General features: G+C 38.7%; 1 protein-coding gene across 3 annotated transcripts in view; it reads left to right on the top strand.

The window, feature by feature from the left end:
- Positions 1 to 7,246: 7,246 nt before the first annotated feature.
- Positions 7,247 to 16,705, top strand: part of LOC121909823 — a 40,596-nt gene continuing 31,137 nt past the window's right edge. For all 3 annotated transcript variants that reach the window (XR_006099527.1, XM_042430564.1, XM_042430561.1), the window contains exons 1-2: positions 7,247 to 7,483; positions 8,151 to 8,262. The gene's annotated coding sequence lies outside the window, so the exon portion shown is untranslated. The remainder of the gene's footprint in view (positions 7,484 to 8,150; positions 8,263 to 16,705) is intronic.

Below are 16,705 nucleotides of genomic sequence, written 5' to 3'. Positions count from 1 at the left end.
ATGTGGACCACTAAGAGGGAATATTTAATTACTTTCAGGCTCCCAATAGATGCTGAAAGAAAACTGAGAAATTTCTTGACAAACAAGCTCAAAGAGTGTGAGTACTGAGTCCACAGAAACTAGACTCAATAACAGGAATACCTGACAATACGACCAAGTCCAAACAACACCTGACTGCGTCGTCTTCCTGATGCTGATGATATAAAAAAATCAGTGTCAGATGTCAGTATATAAATCCGCTCCCTTTGTTTCCACGTGCAGTTCAGAGGGACTTCATAAATTGAATCCTAGGAACATTTAACGCAGCTCACTTCCTTTCTCATGATATCATGGGCTGATACTGGCGGGCTCCCACCTCCTGTCTCATGCTCTGGGATTTCGCTGGCAATGAGAGGAGACAAAACGCTCAAGCTGCATTGATGGTGGCCCCATACGTCTCAAAGTCAAACATCTGTATTTTCTACTGCAAATCTCTCAATGGGACAAACATCTGTGAAGTTTCACAACTGATCTCTGACTGACGTGCACTGCTACGATCACGCTAAATATTGATCTTATTCCAATGGATTAATTGACTTACTCCAGCTGTGTTTAGGATAGTGTTATCAATTAAAATATCTTAAATTTGATTAGTTTTATGAAACAATGACTTGGAATCATTTTCATTCCTCAGTCCACCTTTAGTTGAATTTGAAAGTAAAGAAACTATAATTACAAAAGAAGATGATTTTCTTGGTTTTATAAGATTTTTATGATGAAACTAAAACCTTATACTCCCAAACTATCATAGATATCACAGCTCTGACCACACACCAAAGATCTCCCATAAAATATAAGTTTATCCCAAGCAGCTGGACTAAAGTTTTTTTCATTTTGGACTCTGTGATGGACACTTAAATGTCTGCAGCGACAGTTGTCGACCTTTAGGGATTTTCTCCACATCAGAGATGCTCACGTGTCACTTTATGTGAACTTCAGAGTTTGCACAAATCTCCACAGTTAATTCTAAAAAACTTACAGCCAAATGATTTACATTACATCTTATCTAGCTGTTCAAACACTGCTTAATACTACAATAATGTTAGGAACCATGAAAGCTCACATTTTTCTTAAGTACACTTAAAGTTACCTATCAAGATATGTTCACAGTCTGTCATAGATTATTTGTTAAGAGATATAACAGGCTCTGTATATTACTGAGTATATAACTGAAGTTTTTAAAATGGTGAGGAAATACATGTGTAAAATACTGTCATGACTGCAACCACGGCCATGCTGCTGTTATAATTTTCCATCACAATGATGTATTAGATTAAAGAGTTGGAGCTCAGATCTGCAAATGCAAATTTGACATTGTTCTACAGATGTTATTAATGCATCACTGATTTAAGTGAAACCGGGCGTGCACTTGACCCCTGATCCACACAGATGTTATTGTGGCCAATTTAATCACAGTATCGAGTCACTTTCCGGCCCATAAGGGATATTGTTTCTTGCTACTGTCTAAAGATATCTGTTAGATTCATTAACAAAAGCCTTTGAAGTACTGTAGATGTCCTGCCTGTGGAAAAAATGTCTGTCCTCTGGGTGAAGCTCACACAATAACACAGCACTGGACTAGAGAGATAAAACAATATGCTGCTCTTAATGATGCTTAGAGACATGTACCATTAACATGATGATGATGATGACTCCTCATGGCGCCTAACAACAGATGTCCTGTATATGTGCGCAACAAAAAGTGTGCCAGCCAAAGGTAACACGTCACTCACTGACCACAGTGAGTACCATCTCTAAACCACAGCACTGACAGTCCAAGTAAAACAGACCAGCAGCTGCAGTATCAAGAAGTGAGTAAGTTCAATGGGGAATTCCATCGTTTTCACAACAGACTTAAAAAAAGATGAATGTACACACATGCGCAGATTGGCGCACACACTCCCAGATACAGCAATTACTCAGAGAAGGAGCTGACCACCACCAGCACCAGCTGGGATTAACAAGTGTGTGTGCTACATTTTGAGGTAAACCTAATTTTTTTTCCATTGTGTAGTTATCACCGCAGAGTTTAATTAAAAACAGGATTATACTTGAATCTTTGCAGATCGCCGATGTTGTCATTTACAATAACGTCCAATAACAATGTCAGAATATGACACAGAAACGCACTAAAATTGTGTAAGCGTGCCTAACCGCTGATTCTAGCATCTGACCTTTAGATGATGTGGATCTGGTTCCTGTTAGTGGTGTGTCCTCTGTTGCACAGTGCAGATGTGCAGTGAGGCCTTTGAGGAACTCTGACATCCCGCCTCACTGCCCTATTTCCATCTACTTACACTGAGAAAACTCAGAGGACCACGTTTTCTGGGAAAACAACAACATATTTCAATTGCAAAATGACTTTATCCAGTTGCAGTCCTACCCTCTATACTCCACCCCTGTCCTATTTTATTTGACTCTTCGAGCAGTAATTAAGGTCAAAGGGAGGAAGTAGTGTGAGACAGGACAGAGGGGAAGGCAACTGCGCTACAAGACTTTTCATTTGCTAATTAACAGACAAAAACTGAAAATTTCTCAGTGGACTTTTGTGTTCAACAATGTTAAGAGTTTTGAAAAATTCTCTTGCGATAAGCAGATGGAAAAACATGATACCTGAGGGCTGAGAAGAATCAAAATGGTGATGTTGACCTCCCCCTGACCCCTCCTTGGGACAACTGTCTGACTCACACCATCAGTCACTCTCAATTCTGGTAACTGCCTACCTCTAATGACTCTTGACCTCTCGACAACATCCCTGAAGAGTTTCTTGCTGGATCAACATCATGTTTGAAAGCCTACTTCTCTTATTATTGGTACATTTTTTTGAACAAATCTCCACAACTAAAAACACATGTTTATTGGTCAATTCTTTAGCAACTTAGCAAGCAAAACATACAGTGAGTTCATAAAAATAGAGTTTAAACTTACCAGCAGAATTTGAAGCAGTTAAACCAGCTACAACATTAATATTCTACTTATAACTGAATTGACTGTATTGTCATATGCCTTCATAATATTTGATACTGTTCCTCCTGACATGTTAAATATACTTTTGAGTTGCAGTTTAGTCAGAGAAACTTTTGCCTCGTTGCAGAGCTTTCATGTCTGCTTTGCATATCAAAATGCCTGCGTCATTAACTGTCATGAGAGTCTTCAAAATCTTGAATCATGTGGTGTTTCCATTATTTTGTAAAACTTTTTATATATTATATTTGTTATTAACTGTGTTACTATGTCACCAATTTTACATATCAGTGAGATTTTTTTGTCCTCTCTTCATCCCCTGAGGGCAAAATACTCCTCTCAGACCTTCCTCTCAACCTCAACTTAGGTCAGTAAGTGCAGAGTCGCCCCAGAGCAGGTGAGGAATCAGCATCTTGCTCGTTGACACTTCAGCAGGGTCACAGACGCACTGCAGCTCCCTACTGCTCCAATCAAAACAGGCCGACACATTTTGACAGACATCTCTTACTGAGGTCAAGGTGCTCTGTTTGGTATGTGTTTCAAAGGCGGGATGTAGTCTGAGTTTGTCTCTACCACAAATTACTATGTCAGTGATTTCAAAATAGAGCAAGTTACTGCAAGTTTGGTAAAAAAAAAAAAAAAAACAACAAAAAAACATATTACTGTTGAAACTGGACAGTGTGTTAATCTAGAAGAAGAAAAGCTGATTTATCCAACGTGCTGTCTAAATGAGTTCCGTTTTGTTTTCCACTGTCCTTTTTATTGGGAACTGTGCAATTCTTTGTTTAGTAAGATAGAAATAGATATTGAAGATGCACAAAGACTCAGTTGTCTTTTCACATATGAAACATATAAATAAATTAGCCAGTTGCAGCCTGGGAGAAGAGAAAAAAAGTCCTTTATCGAGATAATCTGATATATAACAGTTCTCCTCTGTGAACAGTTAATTTGGTATATTTGTTTTGTTTTGTTCTATTTTGCATGTGTTCTTTTCTTTTTCCACATGCTCCTGTATACGCTTCGTTTATGTTTTACTGGAAGATGCATGTTTTGTAAAATAGTGGTGTCTTGTAATCCCATGTGGGATGGGCCAAATGTTTGTATGGCACAGAAATAAAATTAAAAACTAAAACTATTTGAAGACTGCAATCCTTTTTCATGAGTGTTTAACCTGTACTGTGTAGTTTGCGGCTAACATTAGCCAATGCTGTCACCAACATGACACCAACTTACACTTTGTCACTGGACTGAAGGTGTTAAGTCTTAATCATTGCTGAAACATAGAGTTTATAATGAGTCAAAAGGACTGGAGACAGTCAAAACGATTACACAAAATAACAAATGGAGTTTCTCACAGTAAAATTACTTTGCAGGATGCAATGTACATGGTGAAGAGGGGTCGCTCTATCTGTGTTTGTTTTTGCTGAGCAGTTATATATGTAGCTCCCCTTGAGAGACCTTTACTCTTTAGGATTTATGAGGGAATTCATTAATACTTTTTCAAGCTCAAAAACTAAACATCTGAACCTTGAGTCAGAATCTGAGTGGAAAAATATGCTTTTTATCCCAATAATTCAGTTCAGAACTTCAATGAGCCATATAAGGTAAATACTGTTTCGGTAGTTTAAAACATCTGAACGGTGTCCTCATGCCACTCTTCCAATGCTGTTACCCATCTGCCAATGTGCATTATGTATACTTTTATAGCTGTTGACATAACCACACCAGTATTACAGAGAAATGTCTTGCATGCAGAGATTGCGTTGCAACTTTGAGACTGGCAGCTGTGTCAGGGTGATGAAACGAAGCATGTCAGTGTGAATTCTCTTTTCACCTGTGAAAGAACGAGAGGGGCCCTCGAAATTCAACATTATGCAACATGCTAGTAAAGTTTTTTCCCCTCCCTCAGTACACTTTCTTTACACGATAGTAGTTACAGCCTGTACCTCAAAGGAAGTGTAAAAAGTGACACCACCTGTCATTTTAATAACTAGCCTTTGTAAGCCCTGGGCAAAGTGGGGAGGTCCAACAGTGCAACTTATGCTTGCAGTCTTGCTTGTGTCGTCCCTGGTAATAAAGGAAATACACGTGCTCACATTGCAAAGGTGATTTAAAAGGTGATTTAAATGGAAGTGTCTTGTAGCGTGACACATAGTCATAAAAAAACTACATGTAAAATAAGATCACAGATCTGCAAAAGTTATTCAGTGAATCCAAATTAGACATACAGTATTTCTATCCCCCCCAAAGCACTAAAAGAAGTATTCCTAATGAGTGGAGGTGTTGAAAATGCTCCGTAATCCACTATACAGACTCACAGTAAACACTGGAGACGCTGTACATCATAGGTGTAGATCTGGGTTTGGATGGAAGAGACATGTCCCCAACAATGTCAAGAGGTTGTTGAATTGTCCCCACAAACATTGCTATGATCTGAAATGGTTTTGTCATTGTAACTCCTCACAGTGTTATCGGTAAAGTCTCTGCAGAGTTTGCCAGGTTTGTGTGTTTTCTGTTAAAAGTAGGATACTTTGATGGAGAAGAAATTAAGAGATATGGGGTTTCCTTCCTGATGATCTGACAACCCTCAAGTTTTAGACTCATTGACAGTGACAGCAGCATCTGTGAGATAAATGAACGGTGGTGAACAAAGAATTATTTTACCGCTGGATATGACATCAGACAGTTGATATATCAGGCACATGGTGTTATCAAATTTGTCATCATTGCTCAAACAAGTTATTTTGACATCAAGCAATTTAAATGTTGCGATGCTGGAAGAAAAAATGTCCTCTAAAAAGCAAAAGATGGAGGATATCAGGGGTTGTGATCACAATGGATGCTTTCCATTTGGCTAACATGGTGCCTCGCTCCCTCACTTTATCTCCTCTTTGTGTCTGAGCTCCTCCCAGCAGGGATGTGAGAGAGAGATGCCAGTTAAATAAATTAAATTAAATTAAATAATAAAATCATATTAAATAAAATGTTGAACTAAAATAAAATCCAATTATTAAATTGAATTGTTAAATTTAATTTAATCAAAATTAATTTATGCAATTTTAACTAAACTGAAACTGAATTACATTGAAAATTAAATTGAATTAAAAATGGAATTAAATAATTAATAATTAATTAAATTATAATAATAAATAAATAAATAATTAAATAGGTCATTTCTCCTGCAGTGTGTGAGGATGTATGAGGTCAATGTGTGGAAGCACATTTACATTAAGTTTAATAATAAATAAACTTTTGAGTTCATATATTTCAGTTACAGTTTACTTTAAAATATTGCTTCATGTTTATGAAGGCCAAGAATCATTTTTTGTGTGTGTATCCAGCCCTGGGATGGCAGTCATATTTGACTCGTATCCAGCCGTCATTAGTTATCCTGACCTCCACACAGGGAGAGAGCAGATGGAGGTATGTGAACTGTGTTAGATGTCTAAATCAATCTTGTCAAGGTAAAATTATGAAAGAATGCAGTTATGCATTGTGCCAGTTTAGAGATTTGATATCAGCAACTTGCGTGGATGTATCCGTGGCAACGTGGCGGGTAGTTCTGAAACAAGGAACCTTTAAAATTATTATATTTTTTAGGGATGCACGATATTAGATTTTTTGCTGATATCCGATATGCCGATATTTCCAAATCACCGTGGCCGATTGCAGATTACCGATATATGCACCAATACCGATATATGCACATATTTTTTTCCAGATGGCTGAGGAGACTACTATGCTTGCAAACATAGATTGTACTAAGTATGATCAAGCAAGACAATATATGAAGGAAGAATTTAGGAAGCCTTAAAACTTGAATGAACCTGCCAAGTGGGTGGAGCAGTAGAGTTTTCATTGAATTTATTAGACAGACAGGATTAATGTGTAGGATTTAATCTCTGGTCTACACTCCGGAGCAGAAGGTGGCAGTAATGCACCTAATATGCTGGTTGCCAACTGCCGGTATAAACCAAAAAGATTTTTTTTCCCAAACAGAGTGGTGCATCCTGTCAGCCGAGGTGTTTCCTATCTGTGCAGCCGAATTAGGCAGCTCCTCGACAGACTGTTTCTCCCTGACTGGCCCGGTGCTTCCTCAGCAGGCTCCCCTTCACTCAAGCTGCCCGTCAGACCCGCTGCTTCTTCCCACTTTAATCTGAAGAAAAAACGGGGCTCGGTGCTCCGGTTGGATCCACATGGAGAGCCAGGGCTAACGTTAACTGAGAGGCTAGCGGAGCGTTAGCCACAGCATGACCGGAGGGAAGTACAGCGAATTAGCATCTGCTAGCCTCCCAGCTAACGTTAGCCCCGGTTCTGTAAACAAGGCATAGCCCCAGATTCACATAGTATAGGCGTAGCTGTAGCCGTCACTGTTTCAGTTCATGAAAGTTAATTATGACATTTTGATGACCTTAAAGTCTTGTTCAACGTTTGGTTGTACTAAAAGACCCTCTCAGCAGTCGGATGTTCAGTTTTTCTGGTAAGTACATTTTGTTTTAATGGTTTAAGCCCGTTTTTCAACAGCGAATAGCCTATTAGCATTAGTGTCATCACAGTTAACCATACACTGTAAATGCACCGTGCTAACCAAGCTAGCAGCTAGCTTGCTTCTGGCTCCTAAAATCCAACATGACAACGGTCAAAATGCCAAACTCAAGGCCTCAAAACAGGAGTTCACAAACTAATGGGTGACATCACGGTGGCTGCGTCCATTATTTTTTTTGACAGTCTTTGGGTTTGATGATGAAAAACAACTCTGACTGCTTTGTACCGCCGCCAGAACTCCTAAATTTATGCCAAAAAGCAGAATTATCTCGGGAGCTTGAGCTTGCACAAGCATCATTTTGTCATGACCCACACCTAATTCAATAGGCACTGGTCCTAATGTGATGCAATTTCTAAATTTAGTGTAAATGTTGTCAGGCCCAGCATTCTGACAGTGTTGCTGAGCAAATGTGAAGATACAAAGAACCAAACATTACATTCAAATTCCTTTACAAAAGTGTAATGGTAAAGGTGGCCAGGTGCAATAAAATGGCCCAGCTAAGAGTTTCATTTGATGACATCAGTCAGATGACACACATAGAATACAGAAACTCCCTCTGGTTTTGTCAAGTCTGAATAAAATTATGTGTATTGCTCCCTAGGTACAGTATGTCCTCAAGACTTTGTGTCTGGAGTCGACGCCTTTAGATGAACGCTCCCCAGATGGAATATCAACAGGGCAAATCAACATCAAAACTTTACACCAGAAATGAGGTAATCTTGACAGATCAGGAAGAAAAACACACACAGAGCCTGCCAGTCAGCTTCATACCTCTCATGTTAGTTGAATCGGGAAAAGAAACTTAAGAAAGCATTACAAATCCAAAGTGATCCAACCCCAAACAACGATGCCCTCATGTTATTTACACTGACCTCCATTAGTGCCAAGTTATCATAGCAGAAAAAAAGTCCATGTGTATGCTATATTCCAGATATTTTTATATTTTCTTTTCTTGTTCATCTCACATGTAGCTCTTAACCCTCTCACCCGTCTGCAATATTAGCAAAAATGACTTAAAATGGCGGAAAGCATTTTTAATCAAGCTCTGTATGAAACGCAAGCAGTCAGGTCCTCACACTTCTGTTTGTAAAGTGACCTGGTTGGCATGAGGTCTGATGGTTTTATGGGGGCTGTGGGACTTTGGGAAATCGCTGTAATAGATTCAGACTGTGACTGTTCTCTTGAGGTGTGAGACGAAAGCCACAGAATATCAGCAACCTGGCTGATCTACCAGCAACCTTGTTGATACAGCACGCACGATTTACAACACTGTTAACACTCTATGAATGACTAAAGAATCTTGTTAAAGCTGAATGACTTCACGCCAGTATAAAGATGTGTTTTGGATCTTACCTCGATTCTCTGTAAACTCTGTACATACGGTTCTGTATTCCTATGAGTGTGTCTCTCAGCTGTCTGTCCTCCAAAACTTACAAAACTTGGAATATTTTATTTAGTTTTAAATTCATACAAAGACGGTAGGCAACACATTTTACTATATCTATACGCTAAAAGTTCGCTCCAATTATGGGAGACAAACGGGAGACACACCATGTTGAACTTTAACAAAAGCAAACTTTATTAAACCAATTAACCAACTGAAAGCCAAATTAAAATGTAACTTTAAGTAATTTAAGTATGGAGTGTGGATGTCAGCAAAGTCAGTAGTGTGATGTGCCTGATTGGAAGATGTGTGCGTGTGTGTGTGGGTGGTGTAAGGAGCATAAAGGCAAAAATAAATAGCTAAAGTAACATAACCAAACAAGGGCCTGAAGGGAGAAGCAGGGAGCAGCAGCAGAGAGAGTGAATGAGCTGCAGCAGTGTAACCTAGGTAAGTAGGTAATTAACCTAGGACCACCAGGCCCAGGTGCTCCAAGTTACTCCAATCAGGCACCTGCAGGGCGAGGAGAGACAGAGATTAGTAACAGATTGAAACCCCAGATGACCCCAGTGGACGCAATACTGAAAAAGATCAGTCTCTCTCCATACTGACTGTGTGGGGTGTGTGTGAATTTGCTACAGTGACAAAACATTAATACTAACATTAGCACATTACAGACTGTCAGACATATGTCCTGACTTCAGAGGATGAATCCATGTAGTCTTTCTGATTTCAAATGTAGAGGGTGGAAGGGTGGGAAAGGGGTTAGGAGGAGCTGTTGCTGTAATATGCAGTACATGAAAAAAAAAACCCATGACAGCCGACATAAAGCAGAATAACCATGCTGAAGCCAATTCTGACGTAGGACTGGAGTCACCTCATTGTCTGTCAGTACTTAATTCTACCATCATTCATACCATTGATACTGATGTAACATGAACTAGGAGAGCTCTTTGTGGGCTGCATGCCAGGAGCCAGAAAATTTGGCTGAAAGTCGGTGGGTGGAGTGGGAACAGTAAAGTTCACCAAACTCTCTGTTTTAGCCAGTACTTGTTTTACCCTCCAAAAAACACATACAGAAATAATACATAAAACAACTTTTACAGGTCTTACATTACAATAGAAATACACATGTTGAGTCTCACCTCCTATCTGGTTTCTAAGTGATTGCTTATTCATTTTTAATGTGTGAGTAGTTCACTCACCTCTATTTTTACATCAACAGTGAAAAAGAGGTGAAATGGAAGATTTATACCTGTGACAGTTAAGTCTCTTGTAATACATGTACTGTATTATGTAATATGATGATATATATGGTGGTATTTATGACTTGAGAAAAAATAATATTCTATCAGGCACTGTAAATTTACCAAAACTAACTCTTGTGGATTTGGGCTGAAACGTTATTTTGCAGAATTTGCCAAATATATGTTGCAACAATCTTGCATTGCTTTTTCCGATGTTGAAAAGAATCTGAGATCATCCGGTGCACGTCTTGGTACCTATTATGAAACCTATATTAATGGACCAGGAAGTCCATCATGTTTCATAACAGAGCAAAGCCTGTTCTCTTGAATATGTGTTGTGAATTTATGGAAGTGGTGAGCTACAAATTAAATGCTCAGCTCAGCCGGGCTTCTGGAGAGAAGATGATTCAATTATGTTTTTGATATACATTTTGATCACATGTACATCTCGTGCGGCCAGGGCTGATGGAGAGAGAGGCAATATCACTCATCTGTGCTGCTCTTGAGCCAGAGCTGGATTCACCTCCTCCACTCTCCCTCCTGTAGAGTCAAAGGGTTTGCGTTAACACTTGGCTCCACAGAGAGGGACTTTCTGAAACTTGTTGTTGGAAGTTTGCTCTCTGCCACGACTCAGAGCTTTCTCCGTAGAAAGAAGCAGCGAGAGCCATATCTGCACAAACAAGGCACAAACACTCAGGAACGCAAGCGCAGGTTGGGACTGTGTTCCCTGCACGTTATCGAACAGACGTCAACTGTTCCTCACTCTTTAAGTGTCTTTGACGCTTTGGCATCTCACAGTGATTGGACTGTGATTGCTGAGAATGGATTTCATGAGCTCATATCACCGCCGCACCACTTATTTATTTAAGTTTGTGTTCACATCACTTTTTCCCCTCTGCATGTCATGTATTTATTTTGTTCATATGGAAACTGCAGCTGGTTTACATCCCAGCTGTGGAAGTGTAATCATAGTTTTAACCAAAAGATTTCCATATCAGGTTTTGGAAATCCAACATATGAAATGCATATACTATCACCTGAAACAGATTTATTGATGTTTTGTTTGCACAGACAAGTGCAATACAGTTAATATACTTTTCATATAACAGTTTAGGAGTTAAAACAACACGTTTAAAATCATCCCACATAATCATCTTATAAAGTTGTTTTGGCGAACATGTTAGCAAACAGTGGCTTATTTACAGCAGAGGATAGCATTTATTTGAGTCATGTTTCTGGCAATCTGATGAGTTTAAGTCCAATATTCAGTCTTCTTTGAGATCTGTTTTGATATCCACCAACTCCTGAGAAAATATCTCTTCAGTGAACTACATGTTCAGCTTTCTTCACCAGCTAGCTGCTAACTTTGTCTGTCCGCTGTTTGATGCTAGGCAGGGAGCATACAGTTGGATTTTTTTTTTTTGTAAACTGAAAACAGCTGCCTGCTGTGGCCAAAAAGTATGATGATGAGTGCTCTGAGTGAACCAAAATATTAAAGGATAGGTTCACAATTTGTCAAGTCTGTCTTAAAACAACAGTCAGGAGCCCAAATGAACATTGACACGTGTTTCTTACTGTAGTCATTCCTCCTGTTCATACTGACCATTAACAGATCCGTTCATGATGCACTTTTGATGTAAGTGTAAGGGGACAAAATCCACAACCCTCCTTCAGTGCAAAAATATATCTTAAGCTAATATGAGGCTTCAGCCATCCAAATGAGTCAAATCAAGTCAATCTTTCAAAGTTACTGTCTTTTCCCTCTTTTTGTTATGATCCCTCCACTGCAGCTGAACAGGAAAACACAGTTTGTCAAGAAACAAAGCAAAAATTTTTGACTAAAAAGACTAACTATGGAAGATATCCACTTCATTTGACTAACTCAGATGGCTGAAGCCTCATATTATCTTCAGATAATATGAGTTGTTTTAAGACAGACTTTTAAAGTTGTGGACTGAAAACCAAAACAATGAGCTGAAAGACGCTAAAATGCTTCATAGAGGAACTGCAGAGTTGGATGATAATTATCTGTGGGTTCACCACTACAAGTGACATCTTTCACATATAAGTAGTCATGTCATCCATTGCTAGTATGAATACATTGACTATAGCAGCTTTAAATAACAAATGTTAGTTAAATACTATCAGAATCCATCGGTACAATAGTATTTTCAGCTTACAAAATACTGCAGTGAGTTGTTCAATGAGTGGGTGAGTTAATCATTGTTTCTCTAATAATTCATACTGTAAATTTTACTCGTTGGCTGTCAGTCTTTGCCACTTAAAACATTTACCACTGGCAGGTAGACAACTGTTCCAGTCCCTCTCCAGCATATAGTCATTCTCACATTTTGGGGCGTTCACACATTTACTGGATAGAACATTGAGCTCTTCTTCTTTCAAACATGTTTTGTGATCCCAAACATGTTTTATGACTTTCTCTGTGAAGCACCTGTAATAACACCCTTGTGCCACAGCGCCACCTATCCGTGCAGAAGATGAGTTGACTCTCGCCACCCCCACATAAGGCCTCCACCGCAGGCAATTCTGTGTTCGGCGTCACTAAACCCCTGCTGGGTTATGTAACATCAACAGGAGTGGGCTGGTGATTTATTGTACAGGTGTTGGGAGGCTCAGAGCTGGTGGAGCTGCAGTCATAAAACAATGCCAGGGGCATGTTCACTGACGAGCAGGGTCAAGACGCTCATGTGGACAGGTGGAAAGACACGTTAGCCTTCATTCTCATTCAGATGGACGCTTTCACACTCACTTTTATACATACACGTTTATTTGACAATTACATCAAGGACATGAGTTTTCTCTGGTTGTCTCCTTGTACTTTATGTTCCCGCACCAGGTGTTGTGCTGGATAAGAAGGTGTGTGTGTGTTTTTGTGTGTGTGCATTTAATGAAAGACAAGAGAGGCCTGAGGCTTCTCTTCTTAAATCTCACAAATCTCAGAATGTTTTAAGTCATTTTCCATATTTTGTCTTTATGATCTACAGAGGATTCCAACATTTGTTTAAGGCAAGAAGGGAGGGAGGTTTGACGCACTTCTTGCATATGACTCTTTCCACAATTTAGGGGAATGTTGGTTTTGTTAAGACATACTGAACTCACATAGCAGCAACATTCAAGTTATGGTTGAACAAATTACTGTTCAGCATGACTATTTCTCCTTTGTTAAGTTATTATCGTTAAACCTGCATTAACTGATTTTTTTTTTGGCCACTTAGGACAACACAACACAACGCCGACATATTTGTACATATACATATTAGGGGTGGAACCGAATCTGAACATGGTATTCAGAACAGCACAAATAGTGGGTTTTTATGAATATTTATTTTGTACAAATATTATGAAGATTATTTGTTTTTCCAGAAAAAAACCAAACATGTCAAATAAACGCACAGGTTGGGACGTAGCAAGGTTACATCGTTGTCTGTCTCTGTGTCACAAGTGTATAAATAACTGCAGATCTCTTTCTCTGGCAGAGCTGGGCTATGGCTGACAGGTCAGTGCAGATGTCTCTGGTCTGAGAGATGGGGTTTTGAGACCTGGTGTGGGAACCCACCTTTGTAAAAAAGTTTATTGAATAACACTTACTTTAACACTTTAATATCCTAAAATTAGAAGTGTAGTAAAAACAACAACAACAGATTTTTTTTACTTTATTCAAATATAAATAATCTTGCTGCCTCAACAAATACAGATACAGATACAAATACAAATACTGGCCTCTCTGCACGTCCTTAATAAATATATACCTTTCAAGTTAATATGGCGACACCTGTGGTCACTGGTGGTAACACTAAGAACATCTTAATAATGCAAGTCAGAGTTCTGTTTGAAATTAAACATTTATCGTTCTTTGAGCAGCTACAAAGAAATGCAACAGAAGAGCATGAGCAACTTGTGCAGCTTGTGCCGTCATAATTTGCTTTAGTACTGGCTCTTGTGCATGCCATTTGAAGCCAGCATTAGAAAGGTGAACTCCACCACTGCAGTGCAAACTAATACATAGACAGGTAACTGATGAGTGTAAACGTAACGGCTATACTGTAGCAGAATAAATGCCAAGCATAAATAATATCAAAATTGGGTTTGAAAAAATGAAAATCTTCAGGATATTTAAATATAATCTTTAAAAAAATAACTATATCTACTGCTAGTAGAATATATTGACATGACTATTTTTTGACGTAGAGAATAAGTATAGCTAATTTCAAAAGTCAAAGAAGGACAAATTCATTTTTTAAATATTTATTGCACCCTCCCACTTGCCTTTGCTGATCTGAATGCTCATCACTGTGGTTCCTATAGAGGAAGAATTTAGGCTCAGATGATGTCTGAAGAAATAATTTTTGAAATCATTTTTTTAATGCAGTATTAACATTTTCCATATTTTTAACATCCAATTTACCTCTCAGTGTTAGGAAAGTGTTAGCATAACTTCCATATGAAATATGCTTGTTTGCACCTGTAACATTATGAACTATATGTTCATGCTGCTCTTTTATGCACAAGAAACAAAAAGGTTCCCAGGTTTTGAAAGTAAATTATCTTTGTCTCCAGACATCACCCTGCAATCAGGCTGAGATCAGTGATGAAGTAATATAATCACAGGAAGAATATCAATGTTGTGGACAATTATAGTGCTGTAAAATGAACACAAGCATGCATTCACTGACATAAAGCTATAATAAAGGTAAGAGTTGTGCCACTGACACAACTGAATCATAAATGTTCAGTCACCTCAGCTCTTTTGTAGAGCTTTGGATGTACTTATTAAGACATTTATTTCACATTTAGCTGACATTTAGTGGTAATGGAGATATTTGATCACAGGCTAGAGTTGGCAGACAAAGCCTGCAGTTTAGGCATGAGAGTTTCAAATGGTGGGAACTGGGGTGGAGGAGGAATCCCTAGTGCCTCTGGGAAGAGTTGAGTGTTTTCCAAGGTTTTTTAAGGGTGACAAAGCCCCCTGATCTCTCGTTGAGGGATGTAAAGGCCTTTGATCAGTATGGAAGACATCTGTAGAGCAGACCTGCCAACTCAGGCAGGATAAGGTCTTCACTGAGGTTGAAGTGAAGAAGTGTCTTCCTGGGCAGATGGGGCTGTGTGATAATCTTGACCTTTAACTATTAATATTATCTTGTTTGCAGTTTTGCTTGAAGCTACAAGTTTTTTTAGAAACAAAGTGAGAGTTTAGAGCCAACTTAATTCAGACACAGATCATCCTTCATTAGAAATATGAATATTCTGGTGCAGAGATATACACAAATTTTGCATTACTCTGTATTGCTACTCTCAAAATTATGAAAATATCCTGATATGGAAGCAAAGTAGAAACTAGAAATATTGCTGGAGTTTTCAGCCAATATTACACATATAGGTCCAAAAATCCCTCATTAGGTTGGATGGGTTTTTTTTACTGATAATTTAAGGCGCAATGAGTTGTGCAATGTCGATATTTCCTCAAGTTGCACTTGGGGCCGTGGTGCAAAATATTGTGCAACTGTACAAATATATTCAAACCTTGGCTAAGTTTGTATCCTGGTATCCCAAATGCTGACACAAGAATTGGAAAAGCTGTGGTTTGAAAATAAAGGGGATGTGAAAGAGGCAACATCAGGGATAAGAAGACTGTTTTAAGACAGGTATTAAGAGTGGAAAGAGTAAAGCTCTTTGACTTAAGTGGGAAGAGAAAAAAATGAGCAGAGGTTGGGTGCGGATGCTGATGTTGTCATCTCTCCTTTAGCTCTTGACAGTGCAAAGCTCTTGTATCTTTGCTCTAAAACCCAGATGGACAACCTGTTTCACAAAGTTTTTTCACTTTGTTGCAAACTTGATACCAATTCTTGAACTTGACTTTTTATTTTTCAGGTTCAAAACATGCTAAACCCTTTTCATTGACAGAGGGGAGTGGATTTACCTCTTGTCCAAGTCTGACTTTAGCTAGTCAGCAAAATCTATTGATGTCTGAATATTTACTGATCACAAGAGAGGTTGAGATTTTTGCTGCATACACAAACATTCTTAATTTATCCTAAATTCTCAACAGAAATAATAATATGAATAATTACCATATATTTATTTTTTCATTTCAAAGAGTTCACAATTTCATTTCAAACAAAGACAAGAGTAAGGTCTCATCAAGGCCAGATTAATTTGTCACAGGGCTGAGACCCACAAAGATTCATCCTCACACTGACACCTAAGTACAATTTAGAGTTGCCAGTCAGTCTAACTTGCATATGTTTGGATGTGGGAGGAAAGTGGAGTACCCGGACAAAACCCACACAGACACAGGGAGAAGATGTTAGCTCCACACAGAAAAAGGCCCCAGCTGAGCAGCAGATTTGAACCCAGAACCTTTTGCTGTGAGGTGACAGTGAAACCTACTTGCACCACTGTGCTGCCGTGATTTATGCCTTTGTCTAATGTAGATTATTGGTAAATCTGTTCAACATCTGAAGAGGGTATCCAGGTTAATAGGTCTAATGTCATGGATGCAGCCCCTGA

Source organism: Thunnus maccoyii, chromosome 13 (assembly GCF_910596095.1).
Source record: "Thunnus maccoyii chromosome 13, fThuMac1.1, whole genome shotgun sequence".
NCBI classification, from domain to species: domain Eukaryota; kingdom Metazoa; phylum Chordata; class Actinopteri; order Scombriformes; family Scombridae; genus Thunnus; species Thunnus maccoyii.
This window is presented reverse-complemented; position numbering and strand designations above follow the sequence as displayed.